The following is a 6,886-nucleotide window of genomic DNA, read 5'->3' on the forward strand; positions in this document are numbered from 1 at the left end:
GTAATTTTGTTTTTATGTAAATAAGTCATGAATGATTACTCATATTTTTGTAATTTTATGAGATATTTCATGCTAGTTGCCAAATGATGGTTCCCACATGTGTTAGGTGACTCACATGGGCTGTTAAGAGCTGATCATTGGAGTGTATATACCAATAGTACATACATCTAAAAGCTGTGTATTGTACGAGTACGAATACGGGTGCATACGAGTAGAATTGTTGATGAAACTGAACGAGGATGTAATTGTCAGCATTTTTCTTAAGTAGAAGTATTTTGATAAGTGTCTTGAAGTCTTTCAAAAGTGTATGAATACATATTAAAACACTACATGTATATACATTTTAACTGAGTCGTTAAGTCATCGTTAGTCGTTACATGTAAATGTTGTTTTGAAACCTTTAGGTTAACGGTCTTGTTGAATGTTGTTAACCCATTGTTTATTATAACAAATGAGATGTTAAATTGTTATATTATCATGATATTATGATATATAATATATCTTAGTATGATATATATACAGTTAAATGTCGTTACAATGATAATCGTTACATATATGTCTCGTTTTGAAATCATTAAGTTAGTAGTCTTATTTTTATATATGTATTTCATTATTAATACACTTAATAATATATTTACTTATCATCTAACATAATTAACCAAGTGTATCAATATCTTAATATGATTCATATGTACCTAGTAAGACGTTGTTATAACGATAATCGTTATATATATCGTTTTCGAGTTTCTTAAATTAATAGTCTCATTTTTATGTATATAACTCATTGTTAAAATACCTAATGAGATACATCCTTATAATAAAATCATGTTAACTATATATATAACCATATATATGTCATCGTATAGTTTTTACAAGTTTTAACGTTCGTGAATCACCGGTCAACTTGGGTGGTCAATTGTCTATATGAAACCTATTTCAATTAGTCAAGTCTTAACAAGTTTGATTGCTTAACATGTTGGAAACACTTAATCATGTAAATAACAATTTCATTTAATATATATATAAACATGGAAAAGTTCGGGTCACTACAGTACCTACCCGTTAAATAAATTTCGTCCCGAAATTTTAAGCAGTTGGAGGTGTTGACGTATCTTCTGGAAATAAATGCGGGTATTTCTTCTTTATTTGATCTTCACGCTCCCAGGTGAACTCGGGTCCTCTACGAGCATTCCATCGAACCTTAACAATCGGTATCTTGTTTTGTTTAAGTCTCTTAACCTCACGATCCATTATTTCGACGGGTTCTTCAATGAATTGAAGTTTTTCATTTTTTTTTTTGAAAGGCATTGAAGTTTTTCATTGATTTGGATTTCGTCCAACGGAATAGTGAGATCTTCTTTAGCAAAACATTTCTTCAAATTTGAGACGTGGAAAGTGTTATGTACAGCCGCGAGTTGTTGAGGTAGCTCCAGTTGGTAAGCTACTGGTCTGACACGATCTATAATCTTGAATGGTCCAATGTACCTTGGATTTAGTTTCCCTCATTTACCAAATCAAACAACGCCTTTCCAAGGTGAAACCTTAAGCATGACCATTTCTCCAATTTCAAACTCTATATCTTTTCTTTTACTGTCCGCGTAGCTCTTTTGTCGACTCTGGGCGGTTTTCAATCTTTGTTGAATTTGGATGATTTTCTCGGTAGTTTCTTGTATTATCTCCGGACCCGTAATCTGTCTATCCCCCACTTCACTCCAACAAATCGGAGACCTGCACTTTCTACCATAAAGTGCTTCAAACGGCGCCATCTCAATGCTTGAATGGTAGCTGTTGTTGTAGGAAAATTCTGCTAATGGTAGATGTCGATCCCAACTGTTTCCGAAATCAATAACACAAGCTCGTAGCATGTCTTCAAGCATTTGTATCGTCCTTTCGCTCTGCCCATCAGTTTGTGGATGATAGGCAGTACTCATGTCTAGACAAGTTCCCAATGCTTGCTGTAATGTCTGCCAGAATCTTGAAATAAATCTGCCATCCCTATCAGAGATAATAGAGATTGGTATTTCATGTCTAGAGACGACTTCCTTCAAATACAGTCGTGCTAACTTCTCCATCTTGCCATCTTCTCTTATTGGCAGGAAGTGTGCTGACTTGGTGAGACGATCAACTATTACCTAAATAGTATCATAACCACTTGCAGTCCTTGGCAATTTAGTAATGAAATCCATGGTAATGTTTTCCCATTTCCATTCCGGGATTTCAGGTTGTTGTAGTAGACCTGATGGTTTCTGATGTTCAGCTTTGACCTTAGAACACGTCAAACATTCTCCTACATATTTAGCAATATCGGCTTTCATACCTGGCCACAAAAAATGTTTCTTAAGATCCTTGTACATCTTCTCCGTTCCAGGATGTATTGAGTATCTGGTTTTATGAGCTTCTCTAAGTACCATTTCTCTCATATCTCCAAATTTTGGTACCCAAATTCTTTCAGCCCTATACCGGGTTCCGTCTTCCCGAATATTAAGATGCTTCTCCGATCCTTTGGGTATTTCATCCTTTAAATTTTCCTCTTTTAAAACTCCTTGTTGCGCCTCCTTTATTTGAGTAGTAAGGTTAGTGTGAATCATTATATTCATAGATTTTACTCAAATGGGTTCTCTGTCCTTTCTGCTCAAGGCGTCGGCTACCACATTTGCCTTCCCCGGGTGGTAAGGAATCTCAAAGTCGTAATCATTCAACAATTCAATCCACCTACGCTGCCTCATATTCAGTTGTTTCTGATTAAATATGTGTTGAAGACTTTTGTGGTCGGTATATATAATACTTTTGACCCCATATAAGTAGTGCCTCCAAGTCTTTAATGCAAAAACAACCACGCCTAATTCCAAATCATGTGTCGTATAATTTTGTTCGTGAATCTTCAATTGTCTAGACGCATAAGCAATCACCTTCGTTCGTTGAATTAATACACAACCGAGACCTTGCTTTGATGCATCACAATAAATCACAAAATCATCATTCCCTTCAGGCAATGACAATATAGGTGCCGTAGTTAGCTTTTTCTTCAATAACTGAAACGCTTTCTCTTGTTCATCCTTCCATTCAAATTTCTTCCATTTATGCGTTAATGCAGTCAAGGGTTTTGCTATTCTGGAAAAGTCTTGGATGAACCTTCTGTAGTAACCAGCTAGTCCTAAAAATTGACGTATATGCTTCGGAGTTTTTGGGGTTTCCCACTTTTCAACGGTTTCGATCTTTGCCGGATCCACCTTAATACCTTTTTTGTTCACTATGTGACCGAGGAATTGAACTTCTTCCAACCAAAATGCACACTTTGAAAACTTAGCGTACAGTTTTTCTTTCCTCAATACTTCTAGCACTTTTCTCAAATGTTCTTCATGCTCTTGATCATTCTTTGAGTAAATAAGTATGTCATCGATGAAAACAATGACAAACTTGTCAAGATATGGCCCACACACTCGGATCATAAGGTCCATGAACACAGCTGGTGCGTTAGTCAATCCAAACGGCATAACCATAAACTCGTAATGACCATAACGCGTCCTAAAAGCAGTTTTTGGAATATCATCCTCCTTTACTCGCATTTGATGATATCCAGAACGTAAATCGATCTTCGAATAAACCGACGAGCCTTGTAGTTGATCAAATAAGTCGTCAATTCTCGGTAGTGGAAAACGGTTTTTGATGGTAAGTTTGTTCAACTCTCTGTAGTCAATACACAACCTAAATGTACCATCCTTCTTCTTAACAAACAAAACAGGAGCTCCCCATGGTGATGTGCTTGGTCGAATGAAACCACGTTCTAATAGTTCTTGCAGTTGGCTTTGCAGTTCTTTCATCTCGCTGGGTGCGAGTCTATAAGGAGCACGAGCTATTGGTGCAGCTCCTGGTACATGATCTATTTGAAATTCAACAGATCGATGTGGAGGTAGTCCCGGTAATTCTTTCGGAAATACATCGGGAAATTCTTTTGCGACGGGAACATCATTGATGCTCTTTTCTTCAGTTTGTACTTTCTCGACGTGTGCTAGAACAGCATATCAACCTTTTCTTATTAGTTTTTGTGCCTTCAAATTACTAATAAGATGTAGCTTCATGTTGCCCTTTTCTCCGTACACCATTAAGGGTTCTCTTTCTTCTCGTACAATGCGAATTGCATTTTTATAACATACGATCTCTGCTTTCACCTTCTTCAGCCAGTCCATGCCAACTATTACATCAAAACTCCCTAACTCTACTGGTATCAAATCAATCTTAAATATTTCGCTACCCAGTTTAATTTCTCGATTCCGGCATATATTATCTGCTGAAATTAATTTACCGTTTGCTAATTCGAGTAAAAATTTACTATCCAACGGCGTCAATGGACAACTTAATTTAGCACAAAAATCTCTACTCATATAGCTTCTATCCGCACTCGAATCAAATAAAACGTAAGCAGATTTATTGTCAATAAGAAACGTACCCGTAACAAGCTCCGGGTCTTCCTGTGCCTCTGCCGCATTAATATTGAAAACTCTTCCGCGGCCTTGTCCATTCGTGTTCTCCTGGTTCGGGCAATTTCTAATAATGTGGCCCGGTTTTCCACATTTATAACAAACTATATTGGCATAACTTGCTCCGACACTACTTGCTCCGCCATTACTCGTTCTGACACCATTTGTTCCTTTCGTTCTGTTAACCCCTGGTCCGTAGACCTCACACTTTGCCGCGCTATGACCATTTCTTTTACACTTGTTGCAAAATTTGGTGCAGAACCCCGAGTGATACTTTTCACACCTTTGGCATAGCTGCTTCTGATTGTTGTTGTTGTTGCAGTTGTTATTGTTGTTGGGATGATTGTTGTAGTTGTTGTTGTTGTTGTTGTTGTTGTTGTTGTTGGGCCGGTTGTTGTAGTTACGATTGATGTTGCGATTGTTGGGATAATTGTTGCGATTATTATTGTAATTGCTGTTGTTGTTGTATTGGTGATTCTTATCACCGTTTTCCTCCCACTTTCTTTTGACTTGCTTCACATTAGCCTCTTCAGCCGTTTGTTCTTTAATTCTTTCCTCAATCTGGTTCACTAGTTTGTGAGCCATTCTACATGCCTGTTGTATGGAGGCGGGCTCGTGTGAACTTATATCTTCTTGGATTCTTTCCGGTAATCCTTTCACAAACGCGTCGATCTTCTCTTCCTCATCTTCTAACGCTCCCGGACACAATAGGCACAATTCTGTGAATCGTCTTTCGTACGTGGTAATATCAAATCCTTGGGTTCGTAACCCTCTAAGTTCTGTCTTGAGCTTATTGACCTCGGTTCTGGGACGGTACTTCTCGTTCATCAAGTGCTTGAATGCTGACTACGGTAGTGCATACGCATCATCTTGTCCCACTTGCTCTAGATAGGTATTCCACCATGTTAACACAGAACCTGTGAAGGTATGCGTAGCATACTTCACTTTGTCCTCTTCAGTACACTTACTTATGGCAAACACCGATTCGACCTTCTCGGTCCACCGTTTCAATCTGATCGGTCCTTCGGTTCCATCAAATTCCAAAGGTTTGCAGGCAGTGAATTCTTTGTAGGTGCATCCTACACGATTTCCTGTATTGCTAGATCCAAGGTTATTGTTGGTATGTAGCGCAGCCTGTACTGCGGCTATGTTTGAAGCTAGAAAAGTACGGAATTCCTCTTCATTCATATTCACGGTGTGTCGAGTAGTCGGTGCCATTTCCTTCAAAATAGTCAAATGGAACAAGTTAATCATACAGAATATTAAGAGTAGTTAATAGTATTTCGTAGCATAATATGAACTCATTTATAAAAGCTTTTTCTTCATATTAGCGTTTTATAAGTTTAAATTCGGGTAGTACCTACCCGTTAAGTTCATACTTAGTAGCTAATATACAATTCAACTACTAAATTCTATATGAAAAACTGATTATAATAATATTTCGCGTTCAAACTTTTATACAATATTTTACAAACTTACAATACCGCTTATTTTACATAAAGCATGAAATATAGCACACAATAACTTTGATACAAGATAGTTGTCAAGATAATTCTAGCTAGTACACAAGTCGTTCAGCAAAGGTAACAAAGACACGTAATTCATACGTCCAGAAACAAGTCATGCATTCTGGTTTTACTAGGACTACTTCCCATCCTTGGTCTTGTGGAACATAACCGTTATGGCCGTTGATAAGACAGCGTGTTGTAACGTCGTCAAAGGGACGAGGGTTACGTAATGACCAACAGTCTCGTAATAACCTAAAAACCTCATTTCTTACCCCAATTACCGACTCCGTCACTTGTGGGAACGTTTTGTTTAATAGTTGTAGCCCGATGTTCTTTTTCTCACTTTGGTGAGAAGCGAACATTACTAACCCGTAAGCATAGCATGCTTCTTTATGTTGCATGTTAGCCGCTTTTTCTAAATCATGAAGTCCTATATTCAGATACATTGAGTCAAAATAATTTCTTAACCCGTTGCGTAAAATAGCATTTGGGTTCCCCGCAATATATGCGTCAAAATAAACACATCGTAACTTATGGGTTTCCCAATGTGATATCCCCCATCTTTCAAATGAAAGTCTCTTATAAACCAAGACATTCTTGGAACGTTCTTCGAATGTCTTACAAACTGATTTCGCCGTAAATAGTTGTGCAAAGAATTCTGACCGACTCTAGACAAGATTTCATCAATCATGTCTCCGGGTAGGTCTCTTAAAATATTGGGTTGTCTATCCATTTTGTGTTTTTATACTGTAAAATAGACAAGAGTTAGATTCATAAAAAAAATACTTATTAATACAAGCAATTTTTACATATATCATAAAGCATAAGCACACTATATTACATATATTACACCACACGAATACAACTATCTTATTCTGACTCGCTCGTTTCTTCTTCTTC

This window comes from Rutidosis leptorrhynchoides, chromosome 1, assembly GCF_046630445.1.
Source record: "Rutidosis leptorrhynchoides isolate AG116_Rl617_1_P2 chromosome 1, CSIRO_AGI_Rlap_v1, whole genome shotgun sequence".
Taxonomy (NCBI): domain Eukaryota; kingdom Viridiplantae; phylum Streptophyta; class Magnoliopsida; order Asterales; family Asteraceae; genus Rutidosis; species Rutidosis leptorrhynchoides.